A 23,503-nucleotide genomic window follows, 5' to 3' on the forward strand; every position below is an offset into this window, starting at 1 on the left:
TACTTTGGCCATGTTTTTTCACTACAAAATCAATCAATTTTTTTTTCCTTTTGGGTGGCCTAAATTAGTAAAAGGTTGGCAATGTCAGTTCATAAACTCGTACAATTAGACTCTTTTCACCTGTACCGAGTTCTCATTAGGAGGAATGATAGATAGAAGGGAGCATACAATCATGTTTGGTTACATGTTAGAATGTAGTGGAAACGGGGTATAAAATGTGGTTCGAAAGGGGTTCCGGAGTAGAAAAGCCTAATTGTTTTGTGTTGAAAAAAACAGAGAAATTACCGAAGTTGTTGTAGGTTGTATAGTTGTTTTCATTCTTTTCTTGCGTTTTAAAAGAAAGTCAGAACCACCATTTTCTCTGTTGGAGAAAGACCATTACTTGTTTCTACCCAATTTGGTTCGTACTGGTTTTGGGGTAGAAAATGTCGCTCCGTACTGGTTCCGGCGTATAAAATGTGGTTCCCAAGTGGTTCCGAGTTATAAAATTTGGTTTCGTACTTGGTTCAAGGGTAAAAAATGTGGTTCCCTTCTGGTTCTGGGGTATGAAATGTGGTTCCCTAGTGGTTCCAGCATATAAAATGTGGTCCCGAAGTTGTTCCAGGGTTGAAAATGTGGTTCCCTAGTGGTTCCAGGGTATAAAATGTCGTTCCCTAGTGGTTACGAGGTATAAAATGTGGTTCCATAATGGTTCTGGAGTATAACATGTGGTTCCGTAGTGGTTCCGGGGTATAAAATGTGGTTCCCTAGTGGTTCCGGGGTATAAAATGTGGTTACCTAGTGGTTCGGAGGTGTAAAATGTAGTTCCGTAGTGCTTCAGGGGTATAAAATATGGTTTCGTAGTGGTTCCGGGGTATGAAATGTGGTTCCGTACTGGTGCCGGAGAATAAAATGTAGTTCCCAAGTGGTTCCGGAGTATAAAATGTTGTTCTATACTAGGTTCAGGGGTATAAAATGTGGTTCCGTGGTGGTTCTACGGTATGAAATGTGGTTCCCTACTGGGTCTGGCGTATAAAATGTGGTTCCCAAGTGGATCTGGGGTATAAAATGTGGTTCCGAGGTATTAAATGTGGTTCCATAGAGGTTGCAAGGTAGAAAATATGGTTCCGTAGTGGTTCTGAGATATAAAATGTGGTTCCGTACTGGTTACGTGGTATAAAATGTGGTTCCATTGTGGTTGTGGGGTATAAAATGTGGTTCCGTAGTGGTTCCATGGTATAAAATGTGGTTCCGTCGAGGTTCCGGGGTAGAAAATGTGGTTCCGTAGTGGTTCCCGGGTATAAAATGTGGTTCCGGGGTAGAAAATGTGGTTCGGTATTTCTTCGGAGGTAGAAGATGTGGTTCCGTAGTGGTTGTGGGGTAGAAAATGTGGTTCCCTAGTGGTTCCGAGGTATGAAATGTGGTTCCCGAGTGGTCCCGGGGTAATAAATGTGGTTCCGTAGTGGTTCCGGGGTAGAAAATGTGGTTCCCTATTGGTTCGGAGGTATAAAATGTGGTTCTGAGGTATAAAATGTGGTTCCGTACTGGTTGTGGGGTAGAAAATGTGGTTCCCTAGTGGTTCTGGGGTATGAAATGTGGTTCCCTAGTGGTTCCAGCGTATAAAATGTGGTCCCGAAGTGGTTCCAGGGTTCAAAATGTGGTTCCCTAGTGGTTTGAGGGTATAAAATGTCGTTCCGTAGTGGTTACAAGGTATGAAATGTGGTTTCGTAGTGGTCCCGGGGTATAAAATGCGGTTCCCTAGTGGTTCCGGGGTATGAAATGTGGTTCTCGAGTGGTCCCGGGGTAATAAATGTGGTTCCCTGTTGGTTCCGTGGAAGAAAATGTGGTTCCGTAGTGGTTCCGGGCTATGAAGTGTGGTTCTCTAGTGGTTCCGAGGTAGAAAATGTGGTTCCTTAGTGGTTCGGAGGTATAAAATGTGGTTCCGTAGTAGTTATGTCGTATTAAATGTGGTTCCGTACGGGTTGTGGGGTAGAAAATGTGGTTCCCTAGTGCTTCCGGGGTAGAAAATGTGGTTCGAAAGTGGTTCCGAGGTATAAAATGTGGTTCCGTAGAGGTTACTTGGAATAAAATGTGGTTCCATAGTGGTTGTGGGGTATAAAATGTGGTTCCCTAGAGGTTCCGGGGTAGAAAATGTGGTTCCGTAGTGGTTGTGGGGTATAAAATGTGGTTCCGTAGTGGTTCCGGGGGTATAAAATGTGGTTCCCTAGAGGTTCTGGGGTAGAAAATGTGGTTCCGTAGTGGTTCCGAGGTATAAAATGTGGTTCCATAGTGGTAGTGGGGTATAAAATGTGGTTCCGTAGTGGATAAGTGGTTATAAAATGTGGTTCCGAGGTATAAAATGTGGTTCCGTAGTGGTTCCGGGGTAGAAAATGTGGTTCCGTAGTGGTTCCGAGATATAAAATGTGGTTCCGTACTGGTTACGTGGTATAAAATGTGGTTCCATTGTGGTTCTGGGGTATAAAATGTGGTTCCGTAGTGGTTCCATGGTATAAAATGTGGTTCCGTAGAGGTTCCGGGGTAGAAAATGTGGTTCCGTAGTGGTTCCGAGATATAAAATGTGGTTCCCTAGTGGTTTTGGGGTATGAAATGTGGTTCCCTAGTGGTTCTAGCGTATGAAATGTGGTTCCCTAGTGGTTCTAGCGTATAAAATGTGGTCCCGAAGTGGTTCGAGGGTTGAAAATGTGGTTCCCTAGTGGTTCGGAGGTATAAAATGTGGTTCCGTAGTAGTTACGTCGTATAAAATGTGGTTCCATAGTGGTTGTGGGCTAGAAAATGTGGTTCCCTAGTGCTTCCGGGGTAGAAAATGTGGTTCCAAAGTGGTTCGGAGGTATAAAATGTGGTTCCGTAGAGGTGACTTGGTATAAAATGTGGTTCCATAGTGGTTGTGGGGTATAAAATGTGGTTCCGTAGTGGTTCCGGGGGTATAAAATGTGGTTCCCCAGAGGTTCCGGGGTAGAAAATGTGGTTCCATAGTGGTTGTGGGGTATAAAATGTGGTTCCGTAGTAGTTCCAGGGGTATAAAATGTGGTTCCCTAGAGGTTCCGGGGTAGAAAATGTGGTTCCGTACTGGTTGTGGGGTAGAAAATGTGGTTCCGTAGTGGTTCCGAGGTATAAAATGTGGTTCCGTAGTGGTTCCGGGGTAGAAAATGTGGTTCCGTAGAGGTTCCGGGGTAGAAAATGTGGTTCCGTACTGGTTGTGGGGTAGAAAATGTGGTTCCGTAGTGGTTCCGAGGTATAAAATGTGGTTCCGTAGTGGTTCCGGGGTAGAAAATGTGGTTCCGTAGTAGTTCTGAGATATAAAATGTGGTTCCGTACTGGTTACGTGGTATAAAATGTGGTTCCGTAGTGTTCCATGGTATAAAATGTGGTTCCGTAGAGGTTCCGGGGTAGAAAATGTGGTTCCGTAGTGGTTCCGAGATATAAAATGTGGTTCCCTAGTGGTTCTGGGGTATGAAATGTGGTTCCCTAGTGGTTCTAGCGTATGAAATATCGTTCCGTAGTGGTTCTAGCGTATAAAATGTGGTCCCGAAGTGGTTCGAGGGTTGAAAATGTGGTTCCCTAGTGGTTCGAGGGTATAAAATGTACTTCCCTAGTGGTTCTGGGGTAGAAAATGTGGTTCCGTAGTGGTTCCGGAGTGGTTGCGGAGTAGAAAATGTGATCCCGTTGTGGTTACGTGGTATAAAATGTGGTTCCATAGTGGTTGTGGGGTATAAAATGTGGTTCCGGGGTATAAAATGTGCTTTTCTAGAGGTTCCGGGGTAGGAAATGTGGTTCCGTAGTGGTTCAGAGGTGTAAAATGTAGTTCCGTAGTGGTTCCGGGGTATAAAATGTGGTTCCGGAGTGGTTGCGGAGTAGGAAATGTGATCCCGTTGTGGTTACGTGGTATAAAATGTGGTTCCCTAGAGGTTCCAGGGTAGAAAATGTGGTTCCATAGTGGTTGTGGGGTATAATATGTGGTTCCGTAGTGGTTCGGAGGTATAGAATATGAATCCGTAATGGTTCCCGGGGTATAAAATGTTGTTCCGAGGTATAAATTGTGGACCCGCTGTGGTTCGAAGGAATTAAAGTGTGCTTCCATGAGTGTAACTTATTGTTCCAATTGTGGTTGTATCATTGTAAATGGTTGTTCATATATTACTTTGTATTCTAATTTTATGGGGGTTTAATATTGGTTCTTATCCTAATAGGGTTTGCGAAAATGGTGGAAAGAATGGCTTCTTTTATGTTACACGTTGATGGGTACTTGAAGGATAATGTATCATTTGAGTATATTGGCGGGACGAAGATGTCTTTAATTGTGAATCGGAATATAAAATTTGCAGAATTTGAGTCTCTAGTTCACCAAAAAATCCATACCACAGCAACCGGTATCTCACAATCTATACAATGTCGATATGTCGTGGATCCATATCAAATCGTGTTGTACGACATTCGAAATGACGATGACGTAGCTATGGTGATGATGCTTTTTGAGAATAGCCTCTTCAATTGTATGAGCCTGTACATAACCAAAGAGTACAGAGTAGGAGGAATTAGTTCTGCACCGATCCCCATCCGGAGGTAAAATATTCAGTAAGGTGGAAATTTTCATTCTTTCAACTCATTCCATTACACTATTAGGTGATGTGAAATTTGTCATTGCTCAGAAATATGAGGGATCGAATTCAACATTATGAATATCCTATTTTATATGGAAATATTTGTGAACCTTCTTCTCGTCCTCTTGAACCGCCATTGAACCTCATAAATAAATCCATCCGTGCAGCGTCAGCAACACCTAATCGAAATGACGTTGGTGCTCCGAAGAACATACAAATATTGGGCAGAAACCGAGAAGATACCAATATTCCTCAGAATCCGAACAGATATTCCGTGGACTTGAACGAAGACTATGAGGACCCTATTTTTAATGTGGCAGACGAAAATACATGGTAACATATGAGCACTGCCATGTAATCTTGTAATTACTAATTACATTTACTTCGCCAGTTCTATGTTTCTCTCATACAATATTCATTCTAACGTAGTCCCTATTGTGCAGGCACGATGCAGAGTTCAGCAGGGATTTCCATAGTGATATGCATGTTAGTAATGGCATTGAATGCGAGGATGGTAATAGTATAAAGGGTGATGATTCATTTGGTGATGATGACTTCGTTGAGGACAGTGTGCGCGAAGGTGACTTTGGTAAGGAAGATGAGTGCGAAGCTGTACGCCCCCTCGTTGGTCTACAGAACATTGTGGGCGACCCGTTGTGTAATACATATAGAAGGGAGCGGTTGGAAGTAGATGAGATGGTTGTAGATGAATTAAATGAGGGACGTATAGGACTTGAGGAGATGAAGGTGGGGGGAATCTTCCCGAATTTGAAAGTATTTAAGAACAAAGTGAAAGAGTACGCAATTGAACGGAAGTTTGTATTCGTCCCAGTAGATTCAAAGCCTACAAAGTATGCTGTTAGATGCAAGGATAAAAGTTGCCCCTTCAGAATCAGTGGGAGAATTTGTTTGGATCATGTTATGGTAAAACGGTTTGTGCCAGAGCATACATGCTCAGGTACTATGAGGGGTAATGACCATCCCCTTGTCACAGCAGCTTGGGCAGCAGACACCTGTTTTGGGTTATTTCCCTGCCCAGGAGACGTGAGGCCTACTCTGATAAGAGCATACATCAAGGATAAGTGGGGTATAACCATAAGCTATGAGAAGGCTTTCAATGCGAAGGTCATTATACACGAAAAAATGTGTGGAAATGCCGAAGCGTCTTACCGCATCCTTCCTGCATATGCTGAAGAGATGGAGAGATGCAATCCTGGCACCATTATGTGTGTATATCGAAGTCGTCAGCTATGGACCGGTGGAGATAATACATTTTCTCGTTTATTTTGGTCATTCGGCCCTAGCATTCGCGCATTCAGTCGAACAATTAGACCACTGATACTAATTGATGGGACACATTTGCGAGGCAAGTATAAAGGAATTTTATTAGCTGCCACTGCAGTAGATGGTGACGGTGGATTATTTCCGTTAGCATATGCAGTGGTTGAGAATGAGATGTATGAGAGCTGGCTATGGTTTCTTTGTTTACTCCGCCAAAGGGTGATACCAGCCGAAAAAAACAACAACGAATTCACTATTTCCTCTGATAGGATGAAGGGTTTGCCTAGAGCTATAGACGAAGCATTGCCGGGATCATACCATAGCTACTGTATTCGTCACCTCAATGCTAATTTTCTGAAGACCTTTAAGAGTCAAATACTTTGTAAACTATTTTCGAGAGCCGCATATGCTTTAAGGGAGAGAGAATATAAGGAGACGATGGAATGTATTAAAGAGAAGAATGCAAAAGCAGAGAAATGGATATCTGAGATTCCTAAAGAAAAGTGGGCTAATGTATACTTTAAAGGGTCTAGGTGGAATATGTTGACAACTAATGCAGCGGAGTCCTTCAACAACGTATTAAAGGGCGCACGGGAGTTACCCATCGCGGCTCTAGTCGATCACACTAGATGGAAAGTACAAGAGTACTTCCACCTTCGCCGCAAGGCTGCTTCTGAATGGAAAATGCATTTGACCCATAATGCAGAAAAATGGTTAGCCAGATCATGTCTGTATGGCAGTAAGTTCACACCCCGGCCGTGTAGTTGGAATGAATATGAAGTTATATCGTCAACTAATACGGATCGTGTGGACTTAGAGCAGAGAACGTGTACGTGTGGTCTGTTCCAAATTATGGGATTGCCGTGTGGGCATGCCATAGCAGCCATGGGAGTCAACAAGCTGGACAAATATAGGTACTGTCAGGATTGGTTTTTGGCTTCAACTTATCGGACTACATATGACGACGTGATTCACCCTACTTTAGATCGCACACAATGGCAATGTTTTAGAAGTAGTGTTGCCATCACGAGTAAGAAGACAGCCTGGACGACCCAAAAAAGTACGAATGGAAAGAGGGCTACAATTTGGACAACATCACAACTGCAAATCATGTGGGGAACCTGGACACAACAAAAGAACGTGCAAAAATCCCCCCCTTGTAAATCTTCAGTTAAATATGACGCCCATCGGTCCATCCGCACCTACAGAAAATACGTATGTTCCATTATGACTCACTTGATATGATTTCTCTATCAAACCCATCATTTTATTGATTGTTGCATGTTTTTCTTGTAGGTCCGGTGTCTCATTCGCACCTCATTTCTTTGCTTAGGGATGGAGTTGTTGGTTTGTTTGTACAAAGTGGCATTGATTTTGGGACTCTTCATACTGCACATAAATATTTACTCACACAGAATTTGTATAAATTAAACGTTATTATAGACTTATAGTATTATATTGGTTGTACAGCTGACCGTGACTGTTGTAAAACTTATCATTAATGTATCATTGGTGTTGGCAATATCATTGGTTTTTACTCACTACCGAAAAGTCAGTCGGCCCACATTGTTTGGATCATCTAAATCGTTCATTTGATACGCCATCACATATATTGGGTGTGCTCAAATAATCAGGTCCATCGAATGGAGGTAATGCTTCCATCTGTGGACGAACAAAGTGTACATACGATTACTCGAAAGTCTGAACCTAGCGTTGGACTTCCCAATGACGAGAGCGAAAGCGCAATATCACTTCTTTCCCGTCCGGACGAACAGTAGAGTTGCAAAGTCTACTGGACTTCCCTCGGAAGTCCGGAAGTTGGTTCGGAATTTCGAGTCGGAAGTCCGAACCAACGTCCGAACTTCCGAATTATGTCCAGTAGAGTTGCAAAGTCCGGACGTTGGTTCGGATTTCCGACTCGGAATTCCGAACCAACTTCCGGACTTCCGACGGAAGTCCAGTAGACTTTGCAACTCTACTGGGCATCATTTGGAGGTCCGAGTGTTGTTTCGGCATTCCGAGTCCTTCGGACTACCGATTGAACTTCGGAAATCCGCGTCGGAATTCCGAACCAATTTCCGGACTTCCGACGGAAGTCCAGTAGGTTGGCAACTCTACTGGACATAATTCGGAAGTCCGGACGTTGGTTCGGATTTCCGAACCAGTACTCGGATTTTCGAATGATGTCCAGTAGAGTTGCAAAGTCTACTGAACTTCCGTCGGAAGTCCGGAAGTTGGTTCGGAATTCCGACGCGGAAGTCCGAAGTTCAATCGGTAGTCCGAAGGAGTCCAGTACAACAGCATATATGGTTTCGGACCGGGTTCATGTACGTTACTACACGAGGATCTACCAATTCAATGGGCTTGATCACATGTATACATCATTTGTGGCGCAAGATCATTCAGATTATATATTAATGATGATCATTTTGGTGATGAACTCGTAATGTTAAGAACTTGATGTTTAAAGCACATATCTTTTGTGTCGGATGGAGAAAAGAGTGGAATTGTGGAACATGTCAGTTTACCGGTCCCCACTACATTTTTCATCTTTACCTCACTAGAAAGAGCTTTTTCCCGATCCTGGTCACTCAGAAGCTTTTTTGTGTTTGTTGTTTTTTAAAATATGTTTTATGAGTAAGCTGGGGTTAGGCAGGACCCCGACCAGATATATTTATGGAAACCAAAGATATACATGAAGGAAGAAAACAACCTCCTTACATAAAAGGGGGGAACAAAAAGAGGCAAGAAGCCCAAACAACAACATCCAAACACAGGACAGAACCTGCAAAAACAGCCCAAAACAAAAAAACAAAGCTCGAAGTGATTTCTTTGCGTTTGGTAGGGGCAGAATAGCTTGGAGATGAAGGGGTGGATTTCTGATCATTGAAAAGATTTGCCCAAGGGAGACTTGCAGACCATATAGATCAATCCTCATCCAGAAGGTTGCTATTCAAGGACCAGATGTTGAAGCCATTCCTCATCCACGACTTCTTCAAGTTGCCACAAACGCTGAAGAGAGCCCGGATTTGGAACAAGCCTTACCTGCAAACAAGCACAATTATCATAATGAATAAGTAGAACATTTTGGTGTTTCCCAATTGTGTGCAAAATATCCACTCACCCTAGCAGGTTGATTTCCGCCACCTACTTCAGGAACGAGGAGAGCAAGTATCGGATCACCCGCCAAGCAATTGAACTCTAATGCATGTACAACCAACAACAATGACTCCCAGGTAAGAATGTGAACAACTTATAGGGATACTTTCCCATAGACCCCATTCAACATTTCCGAAAGTAGGGAAGCTCGCATAGCCGTAATATCTTTCTGGGTGAAATCGAGGCTAGCGTCACGGGTAATGTATTCCATCTCTTTCAAAACGAACAGCCCACAGTCGTGGCTGCAAAACATCAAGCAAAACCGAGAAGAAGAATTAATCGTTTACGGAGGTATCGTAAACTGAAGTAATTGCACGTAACATACCTGTTACCTTGTAGGGGCCGATCGACCACTACATCAATGGGGAATGCACTTATATCAATGTCTTTGACCATTCTGAACCATTTAACAAAGTAATCGACCTACAAATCAAGAATTCCGTACGTTAGGGCAGTAGTAAGAAAAAATTAATTACTAATTGCCATACGAATCAAGTAAAGAGTAGTACTCACAAGGGGTTGCACCTTCCTAGAATCTGTGTGACTGTAAAGAGAATCGTAAAGAAGGAAGGTACGATGCCCCATATCCAACACGAGAAGTACCTAATGAACCATATCAATGTTAATTGGAATGAGTACTTTTCGTATCTCTTGAAGAGGGGTGTTCTCTACACGAGTTACGAATCTGGAACATGCATCGGGACGTTCACATCTTTCGTCAAGAATAACTTGCTGCAACCAAAAAAAGAAATGTTAGAATTGCCCGCAGCTTGGGAAACAAAAATCACTACTTATAAGTTAATTTAATCTCACAGGTAGATGGGTAGCAAGGCAAATGCATGATCCCTTTTTTTTTGTTCGCCAACATTCGTCCCGCAAGTTCAAGTAATCCGTATATACATTAACAATCTACAGAACAGACCATAGGTCAACGAGAAGGAATTCTAAGAAGATATGTGTACCAACGCATTATTCACGCTTTACGTTACTAACTGAACCATATAACATCTTACCGGAGATGATATCCACCCTCTACGATCGGTTAGTATAAGCAAGTCTTCTTTACACATGTGGTACCCATCACTGTGAATGACTCTCTCACTGCAAATCGAGTAAAAAGTCACCTACCTCTATGGTCCTTTGGTCATATAATTGTACTTAAACAACCTATGTATGCAATTAATCGGAGATATTAGAATTAAAAAACAATGTAGGTTGTACGAAAATTTACCTAGGTGGTAGCGCTGTCAATGCATCCACCTTCATCGCTGCAGGCCCGGTGATATTGCGAAGAGCATACATGCTTTTCCGGTTGCTTATGACATACGGTGAACTGACTGCTCTACTAGGTTGTAACTTCCTTCGACGTTGCTTCACATTTTTTTCAATGCTCCCAATAACTTTTTCATCTTCTTTCTTATTTGATTTCTTACTCTTACTGAGGTTCAAATCAGGACTGTCAACCAAGATAACCATTTTAGCTGCAGCATCCCTGACATCCCTAGTAATTAGGCTATCAATAGAGATATGTTCTACGCTATCATCAACTATGTGTTTCCCCATATCATCTACAAAAACACCATCCCTTACTTCCCCCTTCGCAGTCACTATCTCGGCTTCCCCATCCATATTGTCGGCCTCTCGTTCCCTCTTTCTCGTTATCTTCGTTGGGATATTATTCCCTGACTCCAAACCTTCCCTCTTTCTGGAACCTCTCCCGAACAAATGAATTTTTACCTCCCTCATTTCACGTTCAACTTTGGTTAACCTCTCCAACAATGAACTATTTGTAACAGATTCATCTACTTCGGACTTCCCATGTTCCCCTCTTCCTCTCGTACTTCTCCTCCTTCGTTCCCTCCTCTGATATGTCGCAATTGGCCTCATTGGATCCCTCAGTACAGGCAGAGTTTGACCCCTGCAATCCCCCACTGGGACCACAATTGAACCGACTGAATCGCAAGGAATACTACCATCGTCGTGTTGATCATCGAGTCGAAGTAGAGATTCTTCCCTTGCCGTAGCTTCGACCCTCCTAACCACCTGGAATACATTCCATATTACTAATTACAAATACGACTGTAAAAATAACACGAAAGACATACAACGACCAACATGCATTATACTCTCACCTCTGCGGCTTTCACCGTCCCATGAATAATATAGTTAATCAACTGTTGATGCTCCATCTTCTTCGTATTCATCTGAGCGGTCCACTTAAATAGACGCGGATACGCATCAGGAGAATTAGGTGCTCATAAGGTGGTATGCTCAAATAGCCATACCTGATATCAAAGTAGATTAGATCCGCATAAGATAGAAAGAAAAAAACTATATGCAATGAATGGAAAATTACCTGTAAAATGATAGAGCAACCCAATATATGTCCCTTTCCACCGAGTGCAGCATGTGAATCTAATGATCTGACCAAGAACTCATGAACGGGAAAAGCCCATGCAACATTTCCTATAGTCTGCAGATCAATATACGGGAAGAGGCAAGAACATGCCTTCTGATCCCTCTGCGCAAACAAGACAGTGCTGCAGAATAACAATATCAAATGCTTCACAGTCGACTTCACCAAGTCTTCTTCGTCTGAATCCATATCGGCATGAATAACCTTGACCACCTCGTCATAGGTGGCGGTTGGACCCCCAAACCTCCAACCATCCACAGTATCACTGCTAGACCAATCAAATTGCGGCCTTTCCCCAATCATACTTAAACCTAATATTTTAGCTACATCACTAACTAGAAATGGGAGTACGATGCCGCCCAAACAAAAAGCTTTCCGTTTGGGATCCCATTTATTTACCATTGTCGTCAAAATCTTCTTCCGCAACTCGACATCTTCGAGGCCCTCATGCAGAACCAAATCTGTAAATGGGGTATCCTTTATGAAATCCCTATGCACATCCCGTAACCGAATATTTTGTAGGGACTCGTGAAAGCGTGATGGACAGCATCTAGATAAGACATATTTCGCCTGCAAAAATGGCACTATTAAACAGTTGAGCGAGAAACAGCAGGAGATGCAGACGGAAAATATAACAGTTACTCACCATCACGAAAAAGGAAACAATTGTTGGGAAAGATCAACAATTTTGTTTACTTCGTCTGTATCTGTCGAAACCACCAACAATCACTTGAAACACAATATTAGTCTATTCAAACACAGTATTACTCCATTGAAACAACAAGGATAAAGAAACCATATGTAATCACTTTAAACAACACAGGGCTCCCCAAATAACTGGAAACAACCAGACGTAAAGATCATGAACACCATATATGACAACCGTAGCTAATCCCTTCAAATTTAAACAATCAAACATCGGTTCAAACAACATATGGCTCCCCAAGTAATAGCAACCATAACAAACCGTACGAGAGTCAAGCAAAACCATTCAAACTTAAACCACCAAAAATCACTTAAAACAATCATAGCTATATAGATACTTGAATCAAATTCATAAGAACCATCATAAACATACCATGCAAGCAAGACACACAATATAACGATAATAACATTTAATCCATCCATCCATAATAACATATCAAACCCGTATATAACATAACATCCATGAACCATTAAAAATTTTTTTTTTTTTAAAAGAAACATAACATCCATCTATCCATAAATCAACCACAGCAACGCTCTAATGATCTGGGGGCAACAGATGGTGGACCAAGTTGGTCAGTGAAGAAAGCTGCTCCGTGAGTGAGGTGACCGTTGTGCCCAAGTCCTGGCGGAGGGTGGAGATCTCGGTGCGTACCCCAGTCAAAGCTTGCTGAGTCGCCAATTGCTCTTGATGATGGGATTGTAAAAGCTGATTAACCGCGGTAAAGTGCCCGTCAAGGTGCTGACGATGTGCACGAAGCTCCTGCGCAACAAACTCCTGTGATGCAAAACGCTGAGCCGGCTGACGAGGAGGGGGAGCAGGGCCCTGTATATGAAGCCGCATGGCCTTTATAGTTTTAGCATTGAACACAGTTGCGGGACTAAGGCGTTCTTCACCACCTTGTATCAACTTCTCATGGTTGAAGACATGCGTGAGAAGCATCCCGAATGGTAGACTAGCCAAGGCCTTTGTCCTCGTGTCCTCCATGAACCTAAGGAGGATATAGCCAAGGTGAAGGGGCGTGCCGCGAAGAAGTCGGTGCATAATAAAAGCCTCAAAAGGCCGGACCATGTCAGCATTGCCTCCGCGAGGCGTGATATTGCTCGTCAGAATCTTGTGTAGGACTTTGCACATAGGGGTCAGGGAATTGTAGGATACGTTGGTTGACCCGTCAGTAGGTGGGCCTTCGCAACCAGGCTCCCCATAGGCGGCGACCGGATCATCTATACAGGCACTAATGTCATCCATGGTTCCGGGCCAAAAGTAGATTTCGTCGCCTGTGGTGGGAAGAGAGACAACTTCACAAAACTTTTGAACTGTCATATGGATGGTTTTGTTGTTTACTCTGGATTGGAAGACCTTCAAATCTCTGTCGAATCTGTAATTGGCATAGAATTGCTTGACGAGAGTCGGGTACGAGTCACAGTGAATTTCGAGAAAATTGACCCATCGAAAGGCCAGAAATAAGGGTTTCACATTATAAACTTCGACATCTTTAAAAATGACTTTCCTACCTCGGAGTATGCCCTTCCTTTCTATACGACCGAGGGACCCAACCTCTACATCTGCATCCTCATTGCCCATATCCTCATCAGAGGCAGGAGGACTAGGGGAGGGCTCACGGATAGCCTTCCCATGCCGTTTGCGGGTGGAAGACCCTGCATCTACATTCACATTCTTCTTTCTTTGCTTCGCGCGCTGCATGACTATAGGGGTTTTGGGTTAGGTGGTTAGTGGGGTTCACAAAGTAAAAGGGGAGCCGCTTCCGGTCCTTATCTGCACAAAGCAGGAGAATAACTTGGAGGGGAAGATACTTTAAGTAGGAGATAGTTGAAAAGTTGAAATTAAAGATACTTCAAAGAAAACCATGTTTCAGAAAGTTTGTACAAACACACCATTTAGAGACTTCGAACCACTTGAAACCAATGTTAGGATAGACGAACTACGGAACCACATATTAGAAAGTTCACAAATATGATTAGTGGAACCACATATTAGAAAGTTCAAACCACAATAACTGGATAGATGAAGTACAAAACCACAAATTACACAGTTTGAACCAGTAATACTGGATACAGGGTCCATGGAATACTGGTTCCAACTTCGGCAGAATAAGTGGTTTCATGGATGCAACTTCCATGGAATAACGGTTCTAACTTTCAAACCCCTAATTGAAACCCTTCAAACAAATTCAAAACAATGCAGCCATTGAAAAGCATTGAAAACCATGGAAACCCCAAATGAAACCCTTGAAACCATTGGAAACCTATATGCAACCATTTAAACCCTAAATGAAACCAGCCAAACCATTGAAACCATAAATGCGAGCCTAAACCATTGAAACCCTTTCAAACCAAAAATTATACTATTGAAACCCTTTGGAACTAAAATTGGTTTGAACTATATACAAAAAGAGAAACCAGATGAACCTATTGAAAAATGCCAAAATAGAGGATCCTTGTTACGTGCAGAATTTGTACCACTTATTTAGTTATTTTCCTTTATGTTAATTTTCCCGTAGGGTCACTCCCATCTATGTAATGGAGTTGGTTTTGAGTGATTGTGGTGTCAGTTATGGAGAGTAAGTTAAATTTTGGTCCCATCCCATGTTTGGTTGCCTTTTAGCACTAGGTTTTTTTTAATCCCACTCTTCTAATGATTACTTCTGGGGTGAAATTTTTAATCCCACTTTTGTAATGATTGAAATGTCATCCCATCCCAAGATAACCCCAGGAACAAAAATAAACTCAGGAACCAAAAATAAGCTTCAGAAGATATTTTTTCTACCCAACAGTGCAACCAACCAAACAAAGGTTTTTTTTTTCCCAACATATCTCCCAGGGTATTTTTTTCTCCCACATAACCAAACATGGGATTTTTATTTTACCGGGATACTTCTACGACTTTTTTTTTCCCACCTATCTCCCAGGGTATTTTTTTCTCCCACATAACTCCCAGGAACAAAAAAAACCTGGCAACCATACAGAGCACAAAGAGTTCTTATTTTGGTGTTACATTTCTTGTTTTTGGTGGAGTTAAGACAGAAGCCTGTGGTTTGGCCATTTCCCACTTTTAACCTCGTGGTTTGGAAGTTACCAACGACACCACCAGGTATGTGGCATGCAACAAAAGCGAAGAATCCTAAGATCATCTCCTGCTGACTTACCAATTCTCCTATCAACTGTGGATGCACGTTATCAAGAGTTTTGGCATAGGTAGGGTATCTCAAGGATCAATCAAGAAAGTCATTCTTAATTGGAGTATACGCCCTTTCGGCGAAGCTGGTTGAATCACATGGAAGAATGTCCCATTTGTTTTGATATGTCAACTTTCGAAATAAGGAACAACTGAATAGTGAAGGAGCGCGAGAGAGAAATAGGAAGAATACTGCTAGATATCAACATTGTTATACTATGGGGAAGAGGGAACAAGCTCAAACCCACAAACACGGTGAGTGATATTCTAAGGGGTCGGACAACGAATCTCATGGAGAAGAGTGGAAAACCTAAAACCTCACTAAAGTGGTACACCCCACCCCTTGGATCAATCAAATTCAATTTTGACAGAAGCTACAAAGGAAGCCCGGGCTGGGTAAGGATTGGGGTAATCTTCCGTAACTACGATGGGTAAACAATCCCATGCCATTAAAAAAATATCTTTAAAAATCTTATCTTTTTCTGTATCACTGGGCATATGTGATGCAAATGAAGTAGAAGCCCATGCCTTAATTCTTCTTCTTTTTTGAATGTTGAAGCTTTCATTAAAAGGAAGAAGACCAAGATGGTCGAAACTCCAAAGATTACAAGGACAGAAAAACAAGAGAAGCCCGTGCCTTACTATGGGGGCTGAAATGGTATTCGAATGCTAGACTAGAGCCACTGATCATCGAAGGGGACTCCTCTAACGCCATCGCTTGGACTGCTACTAAATCGTCAGGACCTTGGAAGCAAGATGACGTAATAGCAGAGATTAGATATTTGTGCTTATTCTAGCACTTCCTAAATCTCATCTTACATGTCCAGCATTTCCATAGGTTTTCATGATTTTATCAGGATTTCCAGCAAAATTCCGAACCAAAACATTTATGTTTCTCTCACAACTGAAACCGAATTCAAAACTGAAGTTTATAACCTTGGTTGAGCCTCGTTTAGGCCTATAAAATGATATGAAGGGAGACCAATTGTCATCGCAGGACAATCCTCCCCTACCAAATCTCGTTGACGTCCTTTTCTTTCCTTCAGCATACCACCTCCTTCAACGATTCCTCCATCAATTCTTCCGATGAGGAGCTCGATCCTCCCATCGACTCTTCAACCGACTGGGACACTCCAAGCGCCCATTCCTTGTTGCCCATATTGCTCTTTCCATCATAGGGCCTTCAACTAATTGTAAGGTTGAGACTCTCCCATCCTTGCCATTCTTCGTATGTACAATGGGGAACATGTATGGGAACCACTCGCCCATGGTACTTACCACTACAAGATGAGGTATGGGAACTACCTACCTTTGCTGCACATGAGAACTCCATTCCTTGTATCACCTGGTAGTCGTACAAGGGCATTGTCGTGAGGTTGATGGAACTCTACGAACTTTACTTCCACACCTTTTCCACCCTAGGGTGGGCCTCCAAGTTTACGACCTTCACGGGTGTAAAGTCATTCGCAAATTGTAGGCCTAACGGCATACCATCCTCCAACACGAAGTTGCGAGTTATGCATATGTACACTGAAGCCTCGTGGTCTTCCCGTTAATGAGCACGTCCAAATATCATGATTTCCACAATTTTTTTGTTTTTATCAATGTTCTCTTTCTTAAAATGTGGGTTTAATGTACCCATGGGGTGGGGTTTCATTGTCTGTGGTGGAGGTGACGGCGGTGGCCGGAGATGGCGAAGGTGGCGGTGGCAAATGGCTTCAAACCACTGATAAGGGTATTTCTGTCCTCAATATATTAACCATGTTTAGTTTTACTCATTCCGTCAGGTTAAACTAACGGACCGTCAACAGCGGGGGTCTACTAAAAAATGTCATAAAGTTGAGGGGGTGTCATTGCTAACTTCCAAACCACGGGGTTAAAAGTGGAAAATGGCCAAACCACAAGGGGTGTATCTGTATTTTTCCCTTTTTTTTTTAAAATACATTAACTACATGAAAGTTTCATTATAGATGTTGAAGAACAAAAGGGACAACAAATATTCATCACAATGCCAATTAGAACTTCAAATCATCAACTTTGTTCGAGGCTAGCATTACCTTAACCAACAAAAAGAAATTCAAGAACAGGAGGGAATCTTAAAAGGGAAAAAATACAGCCAAAGTTGCTCCATGATTACCAGGTTGTTCTGTAACTCAGTATGGATCAGTTTTTCAAAATGCAGATGGGGTGAAAATGCAGCGAAAGTGAATCCTAGTCGACTTGGTTGATGCGGCTGAGTACTTGGTTGATGAGACTGAGTAATCGGTTGACTCCCCCACATAAATCAGGAGAATCAGAGGAGCTTTGATGGACTTTGTAGGACAAAACGCGGACTCGGCCAAGAACACAGCCAAGTTAAAAAGAGTTCAGTTGGGTGAGTCCATGATGATGTGGGGGAGTTTTGAAACTATGGCATGGATTAAACATTTAATGGAATTGAAGGGGGTAATACAGAACAAGTTTGAGAGGGGGTAATATAGAACAACTTTGACATGGTTCTTGTCTACTTCAGTTTCCATTTGCTAGAGTGCTAAATTGTTGCATAGGTTGTCATAAGTTTGAGATGGAAAATATTCCTTTTTTTCTTATATTTACTTGAAGCGTAAGCTAATCTTGGAACTGATATTAAGTGAAGACATCTCTCTCAAGAAAGTTTTGGTAAATGCTTCTAAAAGTAAGTAGGTCTGGGAAAGTTGTATTGACTTATAAATCCCTACAATTAAATATTGGGCTTTCATGATTTAACATTTTAAAAATAGCATTTCCAATATGAAACTCTAAAAGCAAACTTTTTTTTGCATGTATGTCCTTCTATACAGAACCTTAAAACATCCCAAGTTACAGAATATCAGATAGCAACTGGGTATAAATAATAGAAAAACCAGAACCCATTGATTTAACATATCTGTGTATTTGCATGTAAGTGCTTTGTAGATAACTAGTGTTGAGTTCATTTACCAAAAGAGAAAGAACATACAAGTACACAGATTCAAAATGCAATTGCTTCTCAAAAATACTCCCAAATCGTTAGCGAAGGAAAAATGGCGGAAGATTCACAATGCCCCTTGGGATCTAGATCTCCTATGATTTTTCTACTCATTATTCACATTTTAAGCCCTTACGCGTGTTTTTTGGGTTAGGTGGGTATTATCGGAAATTTATAAGGGATTATGGTAAAATCGCAGCACCTTTGACGGCTATGCTAAAGAATGATTCTTTCAAATGGTCCGATGTAGCAAGTGAAGCTTTTGAAGACCTCAAAAAGGCAATGGCTGAACCCCCAGTGTTGGCTCTATCCAAATTCTCCAAACCTTTCACCATTGACTGTGATGCTTCAGGAAAAGGGGTGGGTGGTGTCCTCATGCAAGAATGGAGGCCATTGACCTTCTTCAGTCAACCCAATATTTTCTTTTCATGTCTCTTTGGTCAAGAAGAAGTTGGGAGAGAGCATTCCAACAGAGACCTCGCTGCCACCAGTTACTGATGAGGGATTAATCCAACCTCAACCTCAAATCATCTTATATCGTCGAGTTCTGAACCGTGGGAATCGAACCATGACTGAAGTGGTAGTGAAATGGCAAGGAGCTGAAGTTGAAGATGCAACATGGGAGCGCTACCATGATCTATTGAAGAGGTTTCCAGATTCAAACCTTGAGGACAAGGTTGCTTGAAGTGGAGGGGAATGTTACGTGCACAATCTGTACCAGTTATTTAGTTATTTTCTGTAGGGTCAGACCCATGTATGTAATGGAGTTTGTTTTGAGTCATTGTGGTGTCAGTTATGGAGTCCTGTTACTAGTACGTGGAGTCAGTTGTCGCACTTGTCATTTGGAGAATTGTATTCTACTTAAACTCTTCTCTTATGAATGAAAGATATACAACTTTCTTCTCTTAAAAAGTATACTCTTTCGTGGAGGTTGGCTCCCTCCAAGTAGCCATTTTTCACCATAGGAAAATCCAAGAGAAAGACGTAACAATCCTTGCAACCACAAATATGAGGGTTCGAACCAGAAATAGTTACAACCACAATTGAACCAAAATTGACAATTGAGATAATTATTTCCACAGAAGGAATAATAGGAACCACTATTTTCAGACTTCGAACCACTTCAAACACACTATTAGACAGTTCGAATGAAAATCATTGCTTACAAGGATCCTTGGAACCATACTTACTGGTTTCAAGGGTTCGAAAGTCTCAAAAATCCCAAAATAAATGCTTATGCCTCTTTCCCTTCTGTCAAAAGAGTGCAAAACAAAATCGATAACGGTCCTTCTCCCAATAAAATCAAATGAAACCCTTTGAAAACAAAAATAAAACCCTTCACTACCAAAATGAAACCCTTCAAAACCTACAAATCCTGAATCAAATCCTAACAAACCACAGTTACACCTTTCAAAACAAATGGAACCCTTTTGAACCCTAAATGAAACCCTAATTTGGTTTCTAAAATTGATTTCTTTCAATCCATCAAAACCCTAACAAAACGAAAATCAACAAAATGAAACCCTTTGCAAACCATGGATAAACTAGAAATCAAATGAAACCTTTTGAAACCCTAACACAGGAACTAATTATAGCTTTATACAATTTCAATAATGGTTCCAAGTATTTCATCTCCAACACCCCAAGAAGAAAACCCAAAAAATGAAACCCTACATTAAATGGTTTAAAAAATACCTTGGAGAGTTGAAGTACTGGTTTTGGCAAGAGGAGCTACACTTTCCGGCGACAACCTAAACTTTCCGACGCGTATGCAACCTTCCCGGCAAGAATAGTATTTTCCGGCGAGGTCAAAGGGAGAGAACGAGTGAAAAAAACGAGTGAAAAAAAGGAGAAAAAGACTGAAAAAGGGTAAAAGAGGGTGAGAGGGTGAGAGGGTAAAACGAGAGGTTAAATGGATGGAAGGGTATTTTACTTATCTTCCTCTCCCAACCGTCTCTTTTCTCCACCGACGGTGAGAAGTCTCGTCTGAGAAGAGAGAGGTAAAAAAAAAAACAGTGTAAAAGATAAAAAACGAAAGTAAGAAAAAATAAGTTACAAAAGGGTATATTTGTCTTCAAACACATTTTCTCTCACCTCACACCCCTTATTTTATAATTTTCGAATCCCTACCCTTTATTAACAATTTCCATAAAACTTTGCATTTTTTTCATCATTTGCCCTTTCTTCAAATATTAACTTTATTGCAATAAATCAATGAAACTAAGAAAATTTAATCATATAAAATGCTAAGTAGCTAACTATAAATATTACAAATAAAAATGAAGATTGAGTTGTTTAAGGTTCTCACAAATCACATCTCATCTGTCAAGTATACTGACTCATAATATGTCATCTCCCAGAGGCTTTCATATGCCGAATCATCTTACTCAGTTAAATGGTATCCCTCATCATCACCACTGGTAGCTTTACAAATATCATCATCGGCATTGATGATCCCATCTTTGTTGTGCGCAACAACATGCTATTCCATTTGTTGCTAATATAAATCTTATGTGGTGAAAACAACCGGATCTTCATCTATTATCTAATCTATCAAGACATCTATGTTGTCTAGGCTGGCAGTGTCACTAGTGTTTGATGTCTTTTTCCGTAAATTTCTAGTGCAAACTTCAATTATTTGTAACGAGTCTAATGTCAAACAGAAAGTGATTTAACAACATGCTATTCCATTTGTTGCTAATATAACTCTTATGTGGTGAAAAAAAGGGGATCTTCATCTACTATCTAATCTATCAAGAGATCTAGGTTGTCTAGCCTAGCAGTGTCACTAGTGTTTGATGACTTTTTCCGTAAATCTCTAGTGCAAAATTTAATTATTTCTAATGAGTCTAATGTCAAACAGATAGTGATTTATTTTTGAAAAGTTCGAACATTAATTAAAAACATTATACCTTTCTCGAAACTTCAAATTATAATGGGCAAACATCATGCCATCTCCAACCCATTCCTCTTTGCGAAGTAGATATCTTCGAAAATACTCTAGTTTCTTTCATTGCCTTTTGTGCTACAATCATTTTTCATTTTTATGAGTAATTCATGCCTCACTACAAGGTTTTTTTTTTTTTTTTTTTTTTGAAACATAATGTCTCACCATAAGTTCAGCTTAGAATTCTAATTGAAAGCTTTGTAGTTCCTGTACGCCATTGTCAAACTGCGTTTACCCTGCAACTATAATGATAAAATAATAATGAGTTGCAAAGCATCATTAACTGTTGAAAATTGAAATGAAATGAACTCCATGAAAGAAAATAAGTACTTTACTTGGGACCCAATATAGTTTGGTTGCAGATTTTCATCGCTGTGTTGAAGTATCCTGAAGCTTTGAATTACTCCTCAACCTGAGTAGTAATGGTATCCTACATACCTTCATCAAATGCAATCTACTAAGTCTTTGATGACCTCATTATGTTTAGAGAGGGTGGGGGACTTAGAAATAAAGTTGGGTTAAGGAAGTAACCTGCTGCTTGAAGGGGACTGTAAAGCTGGTTATCCGATCTTATATCATTAACTCCTGGTTATACGATCTTATATCATTAACTCTCCAGCTAGACATGTACTCCGTCTTTTTATTCTTCAACCTCTACGTTATGGATACCCTATTTCAAGTTTGCCTTGGTGGTCTACCGGGCCCTTTCAATTATGTTTGATATAATTGGAAATTTGTATGATTTGGCTAGGTTTCTAGCATAAGAAGTGGGCGGCATACGAAGTCTAGTTCATAGTTTGATATTTAATCTCCAACATCCTCATTGTAGATTTATAACTTTTTTTTAGTGGCGAAGATATTTATTAAAGAAGAAAAGACCGAGATGGTCCATACAACTACACAGAGAAAGATGGAGAATATAGAAGTCAAAAATAAAGAGCAGCCCCATCTAGGTGAAAGAGAAGGAGAGATCAAAGGGGGAGGAAATCAAACAACTCCAAATCCTATTTATAGTCGCCATCCCTGGCTAGGTTATTGGCAACACTATTGGCCGTCCTCCTCACATGCCAAAATGAAATCCCCGTGCCTCCCACTCTATCTTGAATCTCATCGCAGATATAAGCAAATCTCCGAAGGGGAAGCATGGGAACCTCTAAGCCAACGATGGAATCATAAACTTTGTAATTTTCTTCCAATCTACTTTTGCAACAATGGAATCAAATATGGAAAAAGAAGGTTGGCTGAAAAGAAACTCTTCCTAGTTCCTACAAATCGGAAGGGAAGCCATTTCAAAAAAAAAAAAAAAAAAAAATCGGAATGGAAGCAGCAGTTGCAGTCTAATACCTTACGGTTGGGATCTCCTTGAGCTTTCTTCAAATCGTTGAAATTCCTATGGGGCTTCTTTCTTTAGGTCTTTTATATGGGAGTTGAGGGTCTTTTGCCAAGGTTCGTACTTACTAAAAATCGCAAGTGTACACTTATTAAAATAATAAGTTCATATTTACTAATAATAGTAAGTTCGTACTTGTTCAAAATATTATCTCCGTATTTTGATCTCGATGGGTAATAGGTATTGGTGGGCTATAGGCTGATTTGGACATCCCTCACATCTAGGCCTAATTAATGTCACTAAATTCAAAAGAAAATCCTACTTAAAGAGAAAATAACACATGTCCAATATAAAATATCTGAATCTAATTATTGAGACTATTGAATCACATAAGATTGAGACTGAAAGAGATATAATACCTCCCCATAAGCAGAAATAGGGACCTGCTTATCCAATACTCTTGGAGCTCAATCAAAAACAAATTTTCAGTCTGGATTTGTAGCGTAGAGTTTGGCTATTATACATTTCCAAAGAATATAGAGAGCAGGTCTCGTGGATTCCAAGGAAACCACAGCCCCCTCCCAATTATTGGCAATAAAAGAAAGGGTGGTGGCAACGTAGGTGACACCGGTTATAATCCACACAAAGGAATGCTGAAAGGAGCCTATGAACCTTCCAAATTCTCCGAGAAAGAAAGAGGAGCTAAGGGATATGAAAGCTTTGGTTCCCCGGGGATTAGGGCCTCCAATTCCCTGTAGATCGATGCCATCCACCATTTGATGCTAGCATTAACCACAAGTATGAAATATTAGGATTCAGATGGCGAGATGATGCAAACATAGGGTATCAGGGTTGAAAATTAATTTTCGAAAAAGCATGATGACG

At 41.0% G+C, this 23,503-nt stretch overlaps 1 protein-coding gene and 2 long non-coding RNA genes across 4 annotated transcripts in view; 1 reads left to right on the forward strand and 2 right to left on the reverse strand.

The window, feature by feature from the left end:
- LOC143854973 (protein HOMOLOG OF MAMMALIAN LYST-INTERACTING PROTEIN 5-like) overlaps positions 1 to 23,503 on the forward strand; it is a 58,276-nt gene that overhangs the window by 13,986 nt on the left and 20,787 nt on the right. The window lies entirely within an intron of this gene.
- On the reverse strand, positions 8,562 to 9,473 carry LOC143862535 (uncharacterized). The gene is made up of 3 exons (XR_013240352.1): positions 9,364 to 9,473; positions 9,004 to 9,280; positions 8,562 to 8,924 (listed from the first exon to the last, which is right to left on the reverse strand). It is a non-coding gene; the product is annotated as an uncharacterized LOC143862535 (long non-coding RNA).
- On the reverse strand, positions 9,563 to 10,138 carry LOC143862541 (uncharacterized). Its single transcript, XR_013240355.1, has 3 exons — positions 10,052 to 10,138; positions 9,852 to 9,947; positions 9,563 to 9,770 (listed from the first exon to the last, which is right to left on the reverse strand). It is a non-coding gene; the product is annotated as an uncharacterized LOC143862541 (long non-coding RNA).

Source organism: Tasmannia lanceolata, unplaced genomic scaffold (assembly GCF_043159265.1).
Source record: "Tasmannia lanceolata isolate RefF3 unplaced genomic scaffold, GAP_Taslan_0.1 ptg000003l, whole genome shotgun sequence".
NCBI lineage: Eukaryota > Viridiplantae > Streptophyta > Magnoliopsida > Canellales > Winteraceae > Tasmannia > Tasmannia lanceolata.